This window comes from Megalobrama amblycephala, linkage group LG5 (assembly GCF_018812025.1).
Source record: "Megalobrama amblycephala isolate DHTTF-2021 linkage group LG5, ASM1881202v1, whole genome shotgun sequence".
Lineage (NCBI taxonomy): Eukaryota > Metazoa > Chordata > Actinopteri > Cypriniformes > Xenocyprididae > Megalobrama > Megalobrama amblycephala.
In genome coordinates, this window is record NC_063048.1 from 7,399,036 (window position 1) to 7,417,059 (window position 18,024).

Consider the following 18,024-nt stretch of genomic DNA (forward strand, 5'->3'; position numbering starts at 1 on the left):
TGTAAATATTTCTCAAATATATACATGAATGTGTTTGTATTTATATATACATAATAATTACACACAGTACACCCACATATATTAGGCAAACTCAAACTTTTATTTTGTATGCGATTAATCGCGATTAATCGTTTGACAGCCCTACTGCAGTTATACATATATTAAATGAATTATATAATATATAATCATAAATTATGACCAATACTTAAAAAGATGCATGTAGATGTAGACAGTTAGTAGATTTTATCCAGACATGAAAGCTTTCATGAGATCAACTGCTTCAGACTATGGCTGTGCTTCAAAAACAAGTTAGCAGGTTACCTAGACTGTATTTTTTGTAATAACAGAATAGTACCTAGTCATCTGAAAATGACCCCAAAACTGTGTGACTAGTTTATCTAGCTTATCACGTTTTCTAACTTGTCTAATAATTTCAATGCAATATAAAAGCAATCATAGCATGAAACAGATATAATCGTGATCATGATTTCTGCCTCTCTTAATTAAGTAAGAACAATCATCGGCAAAATTGGCCCACTTGTTAAACTTTTATATATACACATTGTCTTCCCAGTGTTTTCTTACTCTTCACAATCTGGGAACCACGTCCACACATTCTCTCTGCACTGCAAAAAATAATAAATAAATAAATAAAAAGAGTGCATATGATCTGAAAACATTGACAAACATGTATGCTGGAGTTTAGCAACCTCCATTGTGATATTCTGCTCAAATTAAAGTGTAATACAGCCAGGCTGTGTTACAGCTTATCTTATTGGTCCAAACGCATTTAAAGTGAGTGATTGATCAAGGGGACCACAGCTGTGGGTATTGAGAGTGGAAGAGAGCGCTGTTCATTCACTCCCCCCAACCAACATTTCCTGCCGGTACTGAGACTTGAACCTGCGACCTTCGGGTTACAAGTCTGACTCTAACCAACTGCCCCAGCTGATGCTGATGTTTAGATCGATGGAGTGATGCCCCGGGGCCAGGGTGAACAACGTTCAGGACGTTTGTCATTTGCACATGGTTTTAAGCTTTGACAATTTAAATATTCAAACTCAAGAAGAAGCAAAAGACAACTCAAGTCGCTACTGGCAAAAATATGTTAAGCGCAAAAGGCTGAATCAGTGTGCGAATACTGAATTGAGTTCTTTTTTGTCTCCTTGTGTAAAAATGCCCGTCTTGGCAAGTATTCTAGTAAACACAATCGGTTATGTCTTAAGTGAACCTAAACAGTTGAGAAAGAAAATGCATGTGTATCAGTATCAGTATATTGGATCCATGCATTAGTCTTAAAAGGATAGTTCACCCAAAAATGAAAATTATCCCATGATTTACTCACCCTCAAGCTATGCTAGGTGTATATGACTTTCTTCTTTCAGACACAATTGGAGATAGATTTAAAAAATATCCTTAGTCCTCCAAGGTTTATAATGGTTGTGAATGGGGGGCCGCGTTTTGAAGACAACAATTATGCTTCCATCCATAAAAAAAAAAAAAAAAAAAGAAAAAAAAAAGTAATCCATACGACTCCAGGGGGTTAATAAAGGCCTTCTGAAGTGAAGCAATGTTTTTTTGTAAGAAAAATATCCATATTTAAAGCAAAAATTCAAATAACTAGCTTCCGGTGGATGACAGTACGATTGTGTTTGTCTGAAAAAAGATAGTCGTATACACCTAGGATGGCTTGAGGGTGAGTAAATCATGGGATCATTTTCATTTTTGGGTGAACTATCCCTTTAAAGTGACAGCAGCCTAATATTCCTGCTGTGTCATTAATGTTTAAATCAAATAACAAAAGACAAAGAGAAAACCACTCACTGATCTTGACTGAATGACTTTTGTAACTTTAATAATGATTAATCTACATTTAATTTATACAATGAAGACCACACAGTGTTATTTTACATTTAATTACTTTATTCAATTTCTGTACCTGATAACTGTTAGATCTACCTGAAAAACCTGAAAGCTGTTTATTTCATTTATATATTTGTTATATTATATTTAGTTATGCTATTGCTTGCAATTTGACCGTTTACTTGTCTTTAATAATGTTTGAAATTCGTATTAGTTAGCCTAGTATTTTTTGCTGTGGTATCGATATTGGAATTGAGAATTGAGAAATTATACTGGTATCTGAAATTTGTTGTTATAAACCTATTTATTACAATACAAGGTTACATGGGTAAAAACAACAAAAACAATAATGATTTAATGTAATTTATTCATTTATTTATTTACTTTTTTTGTGGTGGGGCCAGTAAGAAAATTGGCAGGACAAGTAATAACAAAAACTGAACCAAGAAAAATAATAATAATAATAATAATAATAATAATAATAAATAAGATTTAGAAAAAAATCTTTAGCGTTGAGCCCTGCACCTCCTCTTTCCTAAACAAAACCATCAAAACAGCCCACAGCTGCTCCAGGGAAACACTGGCATTTGCAACCAATTTGTAGCAGTGGCACTGGCCTGATTTTTAATAGCAGCAGGGACAGATGATAGATGATGACAAGGAATGGATTTGATGGCTGAAATAATATTTTGCCTGGAGCCAGACTGACAGAGCTGTGAGAACACCCATTTGACAAATGTGGATGAAGTCATTACGCAGGGCCAGTGGTGCTTATGCTAGGATACACTGTATTTTAGGTAACTGCCCACCGAATACTAACAATTTCTGAGAAAAAGACACTGAAAATCTAAATGTAAATGACATCTCTGGCACTGATATTACCATAAAAAGCTATAAAAGCTGAAACACATTGTGATGGATGGGCTACTCCAGGGAAGGTTCACATCTGATTAAGGCAAGTAGACATCCTAAATAATGACAAGATGTAAAATCAGGATGGGCTACTTTATTATGACTAAACCTGTCATTACACTAGATCTACAGGCCAAAGAGTAATTACTTACACATTATGATTTGGAAATGGAAGATGGATTTAAACTTTTCTGCCTTTGTCCTTTGTCCACAGACTTTGTGATATAAATATCAACAGAGTTTCTCAGAAATTGCTTACTGCACCTTTAAAATGATTATACAACTTTGAACATAACTCCAATTAGACATACTCTAGTGAGTTGAGTTAATATGATGCACATATCTGGAGTGTTTACAGATGTGTGCTTGTTACTTTATTGTGTGCAAACTGAACATGTAAACAAATAAAATGTGCATTACAGTAGTGCGCTTGTGAAAGTTGACACGTTAAGTTCAGGGCAGAAGAGGAGCAATAACAGCACAGGCGTGTCTCTTATCACAGCCTCTCACATGCTCTGCTTTTCAACCCTCATTGTGCTGGGCCTCTTCCTGCTGCCCAAGAAAACACACTGAATCACTGACAAAACCTGGGGTTTGCCTGAGCATGCGATGGAGAGAGATCAATAATATCTAAAAAATAATCTTTTATTTATTTATTTATGTATAAAAAAAAAAAAAAAAAAAACACTGTTCATAAGAAATGGCAATGTAAACAGAATTTCCTAATTGTAAGGATTTAAAATTAAAATTTTCTGATAATTTACTCACCCTCATGTCATCCAACATGTTTAAGTCTTTATTTTCTCAAAAAGAAATTAAGGTTTTTGACACTTTTGACTTCACACAGGTTGAAGGTCCAAATTACAGTTTCAGTACAGCTTCAAAGGGCTCTACACGATCCCAGACGAGGAATAAGGGTCTTATCTAGCGAAACGATTAGTCATTTTCTAAAACAAATTAAAACTGATATACTTTTTAACCACAAATGCTCATCTGGCACTGCTCTGCGATGCGCCACGCATTACGTAATCACGTTAGAAAGGTCAGAGGTAGGCGGAAATACTGCAGTAGGGCGAAAAACTCCATCTCATGTTCTCCTCAAACTTCAAAATCGTTCAACATCGTTGTTTTACCTTTTTTGTAAAGGCCGTTTGGCTTAGTCTTTGCACGTTCATTTTGTAGACACTGGATCGGTACTCCCTCCTATGTCACGCGTGACCTTCTCAACGTGTAAGGAATAACCCGGTGTGCATTATTTTCTAAGGATTCAACGGCCCAGAGTCAATTATTCTGCTTATACTACAGTTACCACACCTCAAAACACTGTTCCGATGTTGTATTTCAAGACATTTGTCAGGTTTTTGTCCTTAAAACACTCGGGACTAATTTCTTATGCATCTCATCCCAAGCCTCCGTTGCTAATTCCAAAACGTTATTTCAGACCTAGTAACGAAGGCTTGAGCCTTGATAGCAGAATAATACCGTTTATATAGTTATTAATGCACTTGAGGGACAGAGATAGAGAGAGAGAAACTATAAGTTTGTCTCAAGAACTGCACAGTTATTACCTCGCTGGTGAGTTAAGTATCTTAAGTTGCTAAACTATTTTACTCTCATTAATTTGTCAGAGCAGCACTGACCAAACTTTTCTGTGCGAGTGCGTGTCTGTACGATACAGTACGTGTGTACGTTTGAAAGAGAGGGAGAGAGAGAGAGAGAGAGCGTGCGAGAGAGTATGCACTTTCAGGACACAATAAAACGTATTTTGTGGCAAAAACCATCACAATAATTTGTCGTTTTCATCCTATTATTTATTTTATTTATTTGCTTGGTCGGTGCCATTGTGGGTTTTGTTTCTTGTGTGGTTGTAGGCTGTAAGGATCTATGAAATAACTGAAAACATTTGGCGAAGTGATGATCTTGACTCATCGAAGTGAGTCAAGACCTGCTAGAACTACTTTAGCCGTGCATTTCCCTGAAAATAATTGCACACCTTAGAACGTTGGTCAACCATTCGAGCATTCAACAGCCCCATAGTATAAGATAAGGTAATGTGTGGCGCATAGCAGAGCAGTGCAAGATGAGCATTTGTGGTTAAAAAGTATTTATTTATTTTATTTTATTATTTTTTTAATAAAATCACCAATTGTTTCGCTAGATAACATCCTTGTCTGGGATCATGTAGAGCTCTTCGAAGCTGCACTAAAGCTGCAATTTGGACCTTCAACCCGTTGAACCCCAGTGAAGACCACTATATGGAGAAAAATACTGGAATGTTTTCCTCAAAAACCTTAATTTCTTTTTGACTGAAGAAAGAAAGACATAAACATCTTAGATGACGTTGGGGTGATCCCAATTTAAATTATCAGGAAATTTTAATTCAGAACTGAACTAATCCTTTACCGCAATATTCCAGATTTAAGCTCAATCCACAGCAGTAGCCATATTACACATACATACATTTTGCACAGAAAAAAACCCAGACATAATGAAATGAAAATTATGTAACACTATGTAACAATTTTTAAAAAGATAATACTGAAGGTGTGGTATGCCAAAAAAAAAAAAAAAAAAGTTGTTTTCACACAAGAAAAGAAAAACAATATTACGTATGTGACCATTCTTAAAGCGGTACATGACAATAGGAAACAATCAGACTTTGACCCCATGATAGGCATTTAGGCTGCACAACTGATCTTATTAAAACCTGAATAGCTTTATGACCTTGCACATGTAATAAACCACAAAAGCTACTATTTGAAATTACTCTGCATTCACTGCTTCTTTCAGAGTGAACGAGTGTTTAACAGGTGCTGATTAGCAGCAACATGACATGACAAATATATCGTAAAAACATTTTTTGCTACAGAAAGGCAAAAAGGTGTGGGAATATGCATGGAGTTTTCTTTTAAATAAACTCTGTAATGATTGGGGGGGTGGGGGATGGGGCTGCACACAACTCATTCAAAATGTATCTGTTGCAATATTGGCACGTATTAGAAACAGAACTTTTTTTTCGAGATGAATTTCCTTCCCAAATGTTGGCTATAAATGCAGTAAGCTTAAATAAGACCACAGCATTAGTCAGTGATCTATCTGAATCATCATTGTGCTGGAGCACTGGAGGTTTGTAATTATCCCACTTATGTGCATATGATTTCATTTGAAGCATCCATAGTGTTTAAACACAATTATGGAAAATAATTTTGATCTCTCTTCTGAAATTGTGAAATAAGGCTTGGAGAAAATGTTATTCTAGTACTGGTGTAAACCTCATGTGCTCTTTACTATAGTAACAACAAATAATATTTAGTATTGGCTACTAAAGTCACATTTTGTAATGTCTGCAATTTGGGGGCAATGCATTCAGGCCTTTATAGGACAGTTGTCTGTTCACATTAATGAAAGATAATTTTGTTTTTGTTTGGATTTATCATGCAGCCCATAACACAAACAGCCAAATAAATAGATAAGAAAATGTTAGCAGTAAGGTAAGGCCTGTGTGTGCACGCATGTGTGTTTGTGCATCAAACTGTTCCGGTGGCATGAATGTCAAAAACCCATCGGAGCCTGACATGTCCCTCTCATGCACATCTACATCATCCTGCAGTTCACTTTTTTTTTTCACATTTTGTTACGCTGCAGCCATATGCTAAAATTCAAGAGCTGCACAATTAATTGTATATTATTTTTCTGCTTCTCTCAATAAATTAAAAATAATCATTGAGATATTTTCCCTGCTGACTATTTGTCCTGAACACTTTTTTTTTTTTTTTTTTAATTTAGAAAATTCCGTTATCATGCATTGGTAACAGGCCTCCACTATATTTCCTGCTTTGGGTTGCCAGATGTCAAGAGAATAAATCCCCCAAACAGGTCTTTTCTCTTAAAAGGATACATTTTCTGCCCAGTATTTTAGGGTTTACTCACACTAGGCGCTCTGATCCGTTCCTAAGCATGTTTGACCCCCAAAGCCCGGTTTGTTGACTAGTGTGATCGCTCCGTACCTTTGCCCGGGTGAGGTTCGTTTGGAAGAGATGGGTTAGAGCAAGGTTCAGTTGGGTACGCATGCAGTGTGATTGCAAACCGCGCCGGAGCAACAGCTACTATTTTGTACGGTACATCTTTATTACTACTTGGATAGTACACTTTTCAATTACTTTAATTAATTAGAGTGTATTTGGGTTTATAACGGACAGCTGCCTTCGTAATAATCCTCTCATACGTCCAAGTGAAAATCGCTGTCAGCCTAAATGATAAATCTATTAGGCAGTATCTTAGCGAAAGTGCTTTTCTTCCTGTTTACTTCCATTAAAAAGTTGCACTGTATATGACGAAAGCATGCTCTAGCCCGGAACGTTAAATGCAATGTGAGTGCAGGCCAGCGGGGGAGTGAGGTGTTTAATGACGGATTAATTAATGACGGATTTTTCATTTCTGGGTGAACTAACCCTTCAACAAATCTTTTTAACATCACGCACATCCTGCTTATTATCTGCTATGTGGATATTTTTGCAAAATCATATACATTTCATATTTACAAATATACACAGTGAAAGAGTAAGAAAAGCTGTTACAGCTCAAGTTGTGAGGTTTCTCTGTATAAGTTAACAACGCAGATATGCATATGGGTGTGTATAAAATGTGTTTATTTTGTTTGAACTGGTTATAAAAGAGTTTGAAACCTGAATTTCGTTCCTATGAAATCCATTTTTATTTCATTTAAATTTTTCTGGACTCCATTTTAATGAATATATTAAATGTTAGTAATCAAAAGGCGTGTCTGGATAATTAAAATCATGAAACTTATACGATTTAACTTCCATGCTGCTGCTTCCTCAAATCCATTCCACTTGGCTCATTCAGAGTCCATATAAATTAAACTCCATTCCATGTTTTCACTACTCACACCTGCTGCACTCCCGTGACACAGCGAGGTAAACAAAGCATCTTAGCATTTATGCTGCTCAGGTGGGTCTGGCTGTGTGCTCATACACTGTCAATAAACAAGATGGTATTTATGTTCATTTGTTCATCTGTTGCTTTTAAAGGCATCATGTACTCTTTGTTGCAGCAATGAATTTCAGATACACTTATGCTATGTTGTTTTAACACTAACAGTTATCTTACGTTTTTGTTTGGCTAGCTAGCTACAGCACAACAATCAACCAGTGTTAGCAGCTCTTTGAATCCTGGTCAATGAGAGAAGTTAGTTGTTGTACCAGTGCTACGTGTTGATATTAAAGCCAAGGTGCTACTGTATGGTTATCCTCACTCATACAGTATCCTCCTCATGGTTATCAACACTGAAACCCATTATAAAATGATAGAAGATAAAGATGATAGAACAAAGTCCATCTCCTACTGTAAATAACCTGCAAATAACCTCTGCCAGCCAGCCAACCATCATGGCAGAAAAAAAAAAAAAGACAGACAGAATATTTTTTGTGCACCAAAACACTAAGAAAGAAACCTATAGCCTATTATCTCAAAGAATGAAATTAAAAAATACAAAATGTCCACAAGAAATAAGTGAAATATACTAATATGGAAATGTTGCATTTGCCATTAGACAGCAGAGCAGGAGACAACATGTAGCACACAAACAGACAGGCAGGCACAGACAGTGAGAGACAGGGAGTCTTCAGGTAAGGTTGATTTTTTGTTTGACAACATTATGAAAGGTTCTCTCTCTCAACTTAAACTGATTTGATTATGACCAGTGTTGGACAAGTTACTCAGGAAGTGTAATAAGTCACTTTTTACTTATTACTCCTTTAAAAAGTAATAATTTTTACTTGATATCAAAAGTATATTACTGTATTACTTTTTTTTTTTTTTTATTAAAAAGTGACATACAGTCTGTTTAGCTGCTCCTTTAAGAACTGAATCTATTTTTTTTGGAACAGTAACCTTACAGAAAGAATCAGGAATCAGACAAACTGCATAACTGAAAACAAACACTGCAGCCTCTCAATCCCCATACATACAGGGAGTGCAGAATTATTAGGCAAGTTGATTTTCTGATCATATTTTTTTCCCAAGCACATTTTACCAATTCCAATCCACATCAATCTTAATAACTACTATTAATATTGTTTTTAATCATTTATAAGTGATATATAATTGTTCATGAAGGCTGGAAATGAAAAATGCCTTATATTCAGGTGTGCAGAATTATTAGGCAAGTTTTCTTTTACAGGCAAAATGAGCCAAAAAAGAGATTTAACTCAGACTGAAAAGTCAAAAATTATTAAATACTCATGAGAAGGACGCAATACTAATGCAATACTAGAAATTGCAAAGTTAAAGCATGACCAAGGGACAGCAAAATGCTCATTGGGTCAGCGGGGTCAGACAAAAACAGGTGGAAAAGAAAAGACACATGTTAACTGCAAAATAATTAAGAATTAAGGTGAAGAATTAAGTGTGAAACCATCAGGAACCCTTTAGTCTCCAGCGCCACCATTTTCCAGAACTGCAACCTACCTGGAGTCTCCAGAAGTGCAAGGTCTCAGGATCTCAGAGACTTAGGTTAGCTAAAGAATCCTAAAAAATGACCTGCACTTGATAAGAATCACAAGCTGAAGTGTTAGAAAATACATTAAGACTGGGTTTTAATAGGGCTTATAGACAGACAGCTTGAGAATGACTCCTGATGGACCAGCACCACATCCTCTTGTACCACTGTTTGAAGAATTTATCCAGAATCTGGCAGTAAGGTGTTTGAGTTCACTTTTAGTCCATCTCTTATCCTGAAATGTCTGTCTTGCAGAGATGGACTAAAAATGATCTTCCAAAACTTACTGCCAGATTCTGGAAGATAAATTCTTCAAACAGTGGTACAAGAGGATGTGGTGCTGGTCCTTCAGGAGTCACTCTCAAGCTGTCTGTTTATAAGGCCTATAAAAACCCAGTCTTCATGTATTTTATAACACTTCAGCTTGTGATTCTTATCAAGTGCGGGTCATTTTTTAGGATTCTTTAGCTAACCTAAGTCTCTGAGATCCTGAGACCTTGCACTTCTGGAGACTCCAGGTAGGTTGCAGTTCTGGAAAATGGTGGCGCTGGAGACTAAAGGGTTCCTGATGGTTTCACACATAATTCTTAATTATTTTGCAGTTAACATGTGTCTTTTCTTTTCCACCTGTTTTTGTCTGACCCCGCTGACCCAATGAGCATTTTGCTGTCCCTTGGTCATGCTTTAACTTTGCAATTTCTAGTATTGCATTAGTATTGCGTCCTTCTCATGAGTATTTAATAATTTTTGACTTTTCAGTCTGAGTTAAATCTCTTTTTTGGCTCATTTTGCCTGTAAAAGAAAACTTGCCTAATAATTCTGCACACCTGAATATAAGGCATTTTTCATTTCCAGCCTTCATGAACAATTATATATCACTTATAAATGATTAAAAACAATATTAATAGTAGTTATTAAGATTGATGTGGATTGGAATTGGTAAAATGTGCTTGGGAAAAAAATATGATCAGAAAATCAACTTGCCTAATAATTCTGCACTCCCTGTACAGTACAGTCCAAAAGTTTGGAACCACTAAGATTTTTAATGTTTTTAAAAGAAGTTTCGTCTGCTCACCAAGGCTACATTTATTTAATTAAAAATACAGTAAAAAACAGTAATATTGTGAAATATTATTACAATTTAAAATAACTGTGTACTATTTAAATATATTTGACAAAGTAATTTATTCCTGTGATGCAAAGCTGAATTTTCAGCATCATTTCTCCAGTCTTCAGTGTCACATGATCCTTCAGAAATCATTCTAATATGCTGATTTGCTGCTCAATAAACATTTATGATTATTTTCAATGTTGAAAACAGTTGTGTACTTTTTTTCAGGATTCCTTGATGAATAGAAAGTTCAAAAGAACAGCATTTATCTGAAATACAAAGCTTCTGTAGCATTATACACTACCGTTCAAAAGTTTGGGGTCAGTAAGAATTTTTATTTTTATTTTTTGGAAAAGAAATTAAAGAAATTAATACTTTTATTCAGCAAGGATGCATTAAATCAATCAAAAGTGGCAGTAAAGACATTTATAATGTTACAAAAGATTAGATTTCAGATAAACACTGTTCTTTTGAACTTTCTATTCATCAAATAATCCTGAAAAAAAATATTGTACACAAATATTTTGTACAATTGTACACATTAAATGTTTCTTGAGCAGCAGATCAGCATATTAAAATGATTTCTGAAGGATCATGTGACACTGAAGACTGGAGTAATGATGCTCAAAATTCAGCTTTGCCATCACATTATGACCACCTTCCTAATATGACCCGTCGAGGCATGGACTCCTCTAAACCCCTGAAGGTGTGCTGTGGTATCTGGCACTAAGATGTTAGCAGCAGATCCTTTAAGTCCTGTAAGTTGTGAGGTGGAGCCTCCATGGATTGGACTTGTTTGTTCAGTTCATCCGACAGATGCTCAATTGGATTGAGATCTGGGGAAGTCAACACCTCAAACTCATTGTTGTGCTCCGCAAACCATTCCTGAACCATTTTTGCTTTGTGGCAGGATGCATTATCCTGCTGAACGAGGCCACAGCCACCAGGGAATACCATTTCCATGAAAGGGTGTACATTGTCTGCAACAATGCTTAGGTAGGTGGTACGTGTCAAAGTAATATCCACATGGATGACAGGACCCAAGGTTTCCCAGCAGAACATTGCTCAAAGCATCACACTGCCTCTGCCGGCTTGCCTTCTTCCCATAGTGCATCCTGATGCCATGTGTTCCCCAGGTAAGAGACGCACACGCACCCGGCCAGCCACGCGATGTAAAAGAAAACGTGATTCATCAGACCAGGCCACCTTCTTCCATTGCTCAGTGGTCCAGTTCTGATGCTCACGTGCCCCTGTCCACCGCCGAAAGCTCAGCATGGGCACCCTGACTGGTCTGCAGCTATGCAGCCCCATACACAACAACCTGCCATGCACTGTGTATTCTGACACCTTTGTGTCAGAACCAGCAATTTTTTTTTTTTTTTTGGCTTACGACGCCCATGTACATATATAATCAACGTATGTACATTACGTATTATAACAAATGCCTGTAGAGGGCACCAATGGCCTTGTGATTGATGTTGTTACACAGCATAGTCAAATCCTTAATATTGGCCAAACAACAACATTTAATTAAATGTCCACTCAATCTTTAATATTCGGCCACTTTTTTAAGGATAGAAATGCTATAGCAACTGTAATTTCTTGACATCAAAACATGCAAACGCAGAGCGAGGGTATAACATTTTATTTTGAAATCGAGATGAACACTTTGAATATTTAGAAACAGATCGATGTATTCTCATGTGTTGGCTTCAGTTTATAAATGATTTACATTTTCTGGTGAAATGGCGCCATTGTGTTCCAAGATGAACGTTATAAGCAACCCAAACTCCCAGCTTATGTAGAGATGGAGGTCATTATCAATCAAGATATGTGTAAGGTGTGGATGTTAAAATTCACAAGCAAGGTACAAAAGGAAAACCACTGTTAAAAAACAACCAGCCTGTTAACTGTGTAGTTTGGTTATGAGATAGGCTTAACTGGAGAGCTCATGATTTGATTTCAAGCCCATAACAGGAATATTGCTTTCTACACCCCCAAGGCCAAAAATTCCTTCTACTTCTCATTTAACCATTCTATTGTTTGACACCTCAAAAAAAAAAAGATTTATCTCATTTTACAAAACACAGACCTGATGGCATGTTTTACACAGAGTGCTTAACTCTGCAGAATGAATTATGAGTTGTTTCCTAATGGGCTGGTTGTTTCAGGACGGCTGTTTCCTGCAGGCACGACCACAGGGCCCAGCAGCATCTGTTAAGTTATCATGTGGGAACAGAAAGTGAGAAAAATAAAACCTACAGCAAGACCTGATGGGCATATAAAAAATTCAGACTGGGGCATTCAGGGAGAAAATAACAGCTTTTCAAAGGAAGTGGATTCTCTGTGTGATCAAACACATGGAAAGCAAAATAGAAATATCAGGCTAGAAATCATAGACAATGGCTGTGAAACGCAGATATATTGGTGCTTTCAGCAAAGCAGTTTCAAAGCATTTACTCTCATGTAAAAAATAAATAAGACCTGACTGATTAAACCTGAGAGCACACACACTTTGGACTAAAGTGACTGAATGCAGGCAAGCAAACATGGGATGTAGAACAGTATGATGTATATACCAATTGTGGGAAATGTAACTTTGCTTTCCATTTATTACTTAAAGCACACATTATATTCTTCGATACTACAGCAAAAACTACTAGACTAACTAATGAAGTTCAAGCATTATTAGAGATACACCGATCGACTGGCGAGGGATCAGAATCGGCCGATTTCCCACACGATAGGCCCGGATCGGTGACTGGCCGGTCAGTCTCACGTCTTTCCGAATTCCGAGCCGATCTGTTTTGTTACCAGCGGCACAGGCAATTACGTCAGCTGTGCGGTCTCAATCTGTTCTCTCCGACGGCGAATTGACACACACCCTCCTCCTCTCGCTCACTCGTGTCATTCATGTTTATATGCACAACAAAAGCATGCGCACCACTGATCTATATTAGTGGAGCGCACAAGCCACTTCTCAGCCGCAAACAGCTTGTGAGTCACAAGAACCAAAATGAGTGGCTTGCTGCGCTTTAAGGTGGGGGTCTAATGTTATTTCATGCATTCTGACTTATTTACACTGTTAAAGAGTTGGACTCTCGTGCTAAATATGGCCAAAGTTTAAAAAAACGAGTTGGATGTATGACGGAGTATTTCTGTGCCAAAAATACTCTTCAGATTTCTCACAGACTTCAGGCAGTTTTTTTTTTTTTTTTGAGTATGGCCCTTCATTACGTAATAAAGGGCGGAATTCCTTGTATGGCACTTCTCCCGGAAGAGCGCGCACACACATCGACCAGAGCGAGAGAGCAAGAGCACGCCTATCAATGCACTTTGTTCGGCTTTACTGTCATCGCCGGCAGCCCTGCGCAGGACTTGCTCGAGAAAGATTTGTCACTTTGTTTTTAGACTACAAAATCAACAATGTCACCAAAGAAGTGTGTTTTTGGTTGTGAGGGAAAGATAACCAAACTTCCCAAAGAAACTAACGTTAAAAGGTGCCCAAGAATGCTTTTTCACAAGATGTAATATAAGTATAAGGTGTCTCCTGAATGTGTCTGTGAAGTTTCAGCTCAAAATACCCCATAGATTTTTTTAACTTAATTTTTTTAACCGCCTATTTTGGGCCATTATTAACAATGCACTGATTTACACTCGGCGCCCCCCCCTTAAATCGCGCGCTCCCTGCCACACGAGCTGTCGACTATATTACAGCGCATTTACAAAGTTCACACAGCTAATATAACCCTCAAATGGATCTTTACAAGATGTTCGTCATGCATGCTGTATGCATGCTTTGAATTATGTGAGTAAAGTATTTATTTGGATGTTAACGTTTTATTCTGAGTGAATTTGAGGCTGTCCTCCGTGGCTAACGGCTAATGCCACACTGTTGGAGAGGTTTATAAAGAATGAAGTTGTGTTTATGCATTATACAGACTGCAAGTGTTTAAAAAATGAAAATAGCGACGGCTCTTGTCTCCGTGAATACAGTAAGAAACTATGGTAACTTTAACCTCATTTAATAGTACATTAGCAACATGCTAACGAAACATTTAGAAAGACAATTTACAAATATCAGTAAAAATATCATGCTATCATGGATTATGTCAGTTATTATTGCTCCATCTGCCATTTTTCGCTGTTGTTCTTTGCTTATCTAGTCTGATGATTCGGCTGTGTGCAGCTCCAGATGTAAATACTGGCTTGTGTAATCCCTTGAACATGGGCTGGCATTATGCAAATATTGGGGGCGTACACCCTGACTGTTATGTAACAGTCGGTGTTATGTTGAGATTCACCTGTTCTTCGGAGGTCTTTTAAACAAATGAGATTTATATAAGGAGGAAACAATGGGGTTTGAGACTCACTGTATGTCTTTTCCATGTACTGAACTCTTGTTATTTAACTATGCCAAGATAAATTAAATTTTTTAATCTAGGGCACCTTTAAGTGGAGCTGAGAGATTTGTGCTCACGCATTGCATTGATGCACTCTCAATATTTGTTATTAAAACAACCATAGAAACCGCCTTAAATTAACTATCAAAATAAGGATAAAGTCGTGTCTCGTAGTTGCAATCAATTTAAATGAATGGAGAATATCTCATGTTTTTCCATGGCTGCTCGACCCTTCAGGATCGGCGCTTATGGTTTTATAAACAAGGCCCAGTTCTACACTGGATTTACAGATCGTTTGAAACTGAAAGATGGAGTGGTCACAGCGATAATGATCCCGGTCATGAGTCGGAACAGCAGGTGGTGAGTAAAACTGCATCAAATGTCTGTGTTTTGTTGGCAATAGGCGCCTAAGTGCATATAATGTAAACAACACGAACATAGTGAATTCATAAATTCATTATTCATCATTCACTATATGCTATATTCATTATAGTGATTCAAAAGTTATCCAGGGATAATGTGATGGTGTATTGTGTGTGTTCACTGTATAAATTATATATAGATTAATCTTTGTTAAAGCTGTGTTTTGTTGTTTGATTAACATTAATAACTTAAACAGTAGGGCTGGGTAAAAAAATATTGATTTCTCGATTTTAATTGATTCTCATTTTTACGAATCAATATCGATTCTTAAATCCCACGAATCGATTACTCTAGTCTGTTTTTTCAGTTGATGAATGAACAGAACATGTAGCGCCTCCCATCCAGTGAATTGACCCTTCGCAAAGACCCGCCCCCCTTAGTTACTGTTGCTTTGTCCGACAAGCTGTAACGCTGTCACGCCACACGGAGTGAAAAATACATCACAGAGCAAAGAGGACACTGACAACACGTCGACAGACAAGACAAACCAGGTTACTTATGATATTAAACAAAGTCTTCCTTCTAGTCCATTTATAGCATCAAATAAACATGAATGAACATGAGAATGAATGTTGTTTCAAACGCGGAAAGCCGTCAATATACACAATTTTTCAAGTTTACCCCACCGAGGTTAATCTTCGGCGTTCTGATTGGTTAGATCGCTTGTCAATCAAACTCCCGGCGAAGGGTCAATTGCAATAATCTTTGTGCTTTGTTACTTTTGATATGAAGCAAAGTCTCAGATTTCAAATGACGTCCATCTTATTATGAGATTCAAAAAATAAATACCGTTTTGGCGCTGTTTAATGTGACGTGACAGATCATTGTAGCGCCTCAGTTAAAGAGAAACGGCAGCACGGAGCGCATGTAAACATCCTCTCCTCCACTTTAATACCAGTTACAGCGCGAAATAAACATGAATAAACATCTGAAGGTATGTTAAAATATACAGTACAACTTAGTGAAATCCATATGTCTTGTGTAATCACTCATAAAGACGTCAATAAAACAGCTTGTAAACAATGTCACGTAACATCACATTTACCTCAGAAAAACCATATTCAGTGATCATAAACTCATTAGTCAGCTAGAAAAGTGAATTCTAGAGAGCAGCATTCTGATAAATATATGCACCGTTACATATTCATTCGAATTTTTAATGTTCTTCAATATTTAATGCATGTTTGAATAAATCAGTTATGACAGCAACAATTTTAATGTTTATATTTCAAAAACACAAATTTGAGTAGAAATACGATTACGTAATTCTAAACTTTATTTATTATAAAAAACATAATTGAGTGTAATTTAAGTGTTTGTATAAATAAGTTAATTTAACCTTTAATATTATTATAGCAGTACCAACTGACTCCCATGTGTAGTTTACAGCATTAGTTGAGATTTTTTTCCTCTAGAAAATTTGCCATGTACTGTATCTGATATACTACATCCAAAATAATCAAATCGAATCGAAATCAGAATCGAATCGAATCGCAAGCATGTGAATAGAAATCAAATTGAATCGTGAAAATTGTGTCAATACCCAGCACTATTAGACAGCAGCAGGTATTAATAGGTTGCTGTCACTTTAACACACAAATCCAATATATCCATAAACATTCGATTTCTTTCTCAACTGTTTACATTCACTTTAGACATAACCAACTGTGTTTACGAGAATACTTGTTGAGACGTCCTACCTGAAATGCGCCTCTCTATGTGTGCTCTTCAGGTGCTCTGAGCGCACAGATAACAAAGCATGAGCACCGAATTGGTGGTAAAACATACTGATTAATCTGTGAAACACATGCGTGCCCAACCATGGGGCCTGGTCCGTACAAATCACGGATCAACTACGTTCTGTTTAACCCCTACACAGAACCATAGAGAAAAAAAAAAAAAAAAAAAAAAACTGAATAGGTCCTAAACAAGAAGATGTGGTGCTTGCTAATTACTGAAATTACAATTATTATAATTAGGGATCAAACAAACCCTTAAGGTTGCGATGAAACACATGTAGCGACAGATCTTTTCTTCCATATTATGAGATACATCCAAGTGAAACAAATGGTTACCAAAAAAAGAAAAATAATGTAGGGCAGGGACTTGGTACTATTAGTAGGGCTGTCGCGGTTAAGGAATTTCCCTTGCGGTATTTTTGAGTGGCTCAATAGCGCGATATGCGGTATTACCGCCATTATATATATATATATATATATATATATATATATATATATTATATATATATATATATATATTTAGAGAGAGAGAGAGAGAAAGAGAGAGGTCATATTCAATAACGAAACTAAAGAGCATTGAAATAAAGAGAATGTCAAAATAAGGGTCTACAAAACAGAACATAAACCTGACAATAAGATGGTAGAGCTATTGTTATATGTATAATAGTTAGTTTCGATCCAAAGCAGAACTAACGTTACTCATCTCTGCGCGTTCTAGACGGGCTGTCAGTCAGTGCAGTTACATTGTTGTGACACAAGGTGGAGGCAAGGGACTGTCTTTGAGTCTTTAAACCGTTCATTCAACTGCACGTTCAAAAACGCAGATTAATTCAAAGAGAGATGAAATGAAACAAGCTGTTGAAATCATTTTAACGTTGAGCGCCACTTTATAAGGCTCAGCTGACCAGTAATGCTTCGATGGTAAGGCAGAGATTTCGCTATCCTTGGACACGACAACTTTTTTTCACGAATATAACTTGTGTCTCGGCCTGAAGGACAGACGCAGGTAATCGCACGCGCTCAGTCGATCTCTCTCACATTCACTGTCTGTTT

The 18,024-nt window shown here is 36.8% G+C and overlaps 1 protein-coding gene across 5 annotated transcripts in view; it reads right to left on the reverse strand.

Annotated features, from left to right (window-relative positions):
• The window catches only part of ralgapa2 (Ral GTPase activating protein catalytic subunit alpha 2), a 323,632-nt gene that overhangs the window by 175,228 nt on the left and 130,380 nt on the right, over positions 1-18,024 (reverse strand). The window lies entirely within an intron of this gene.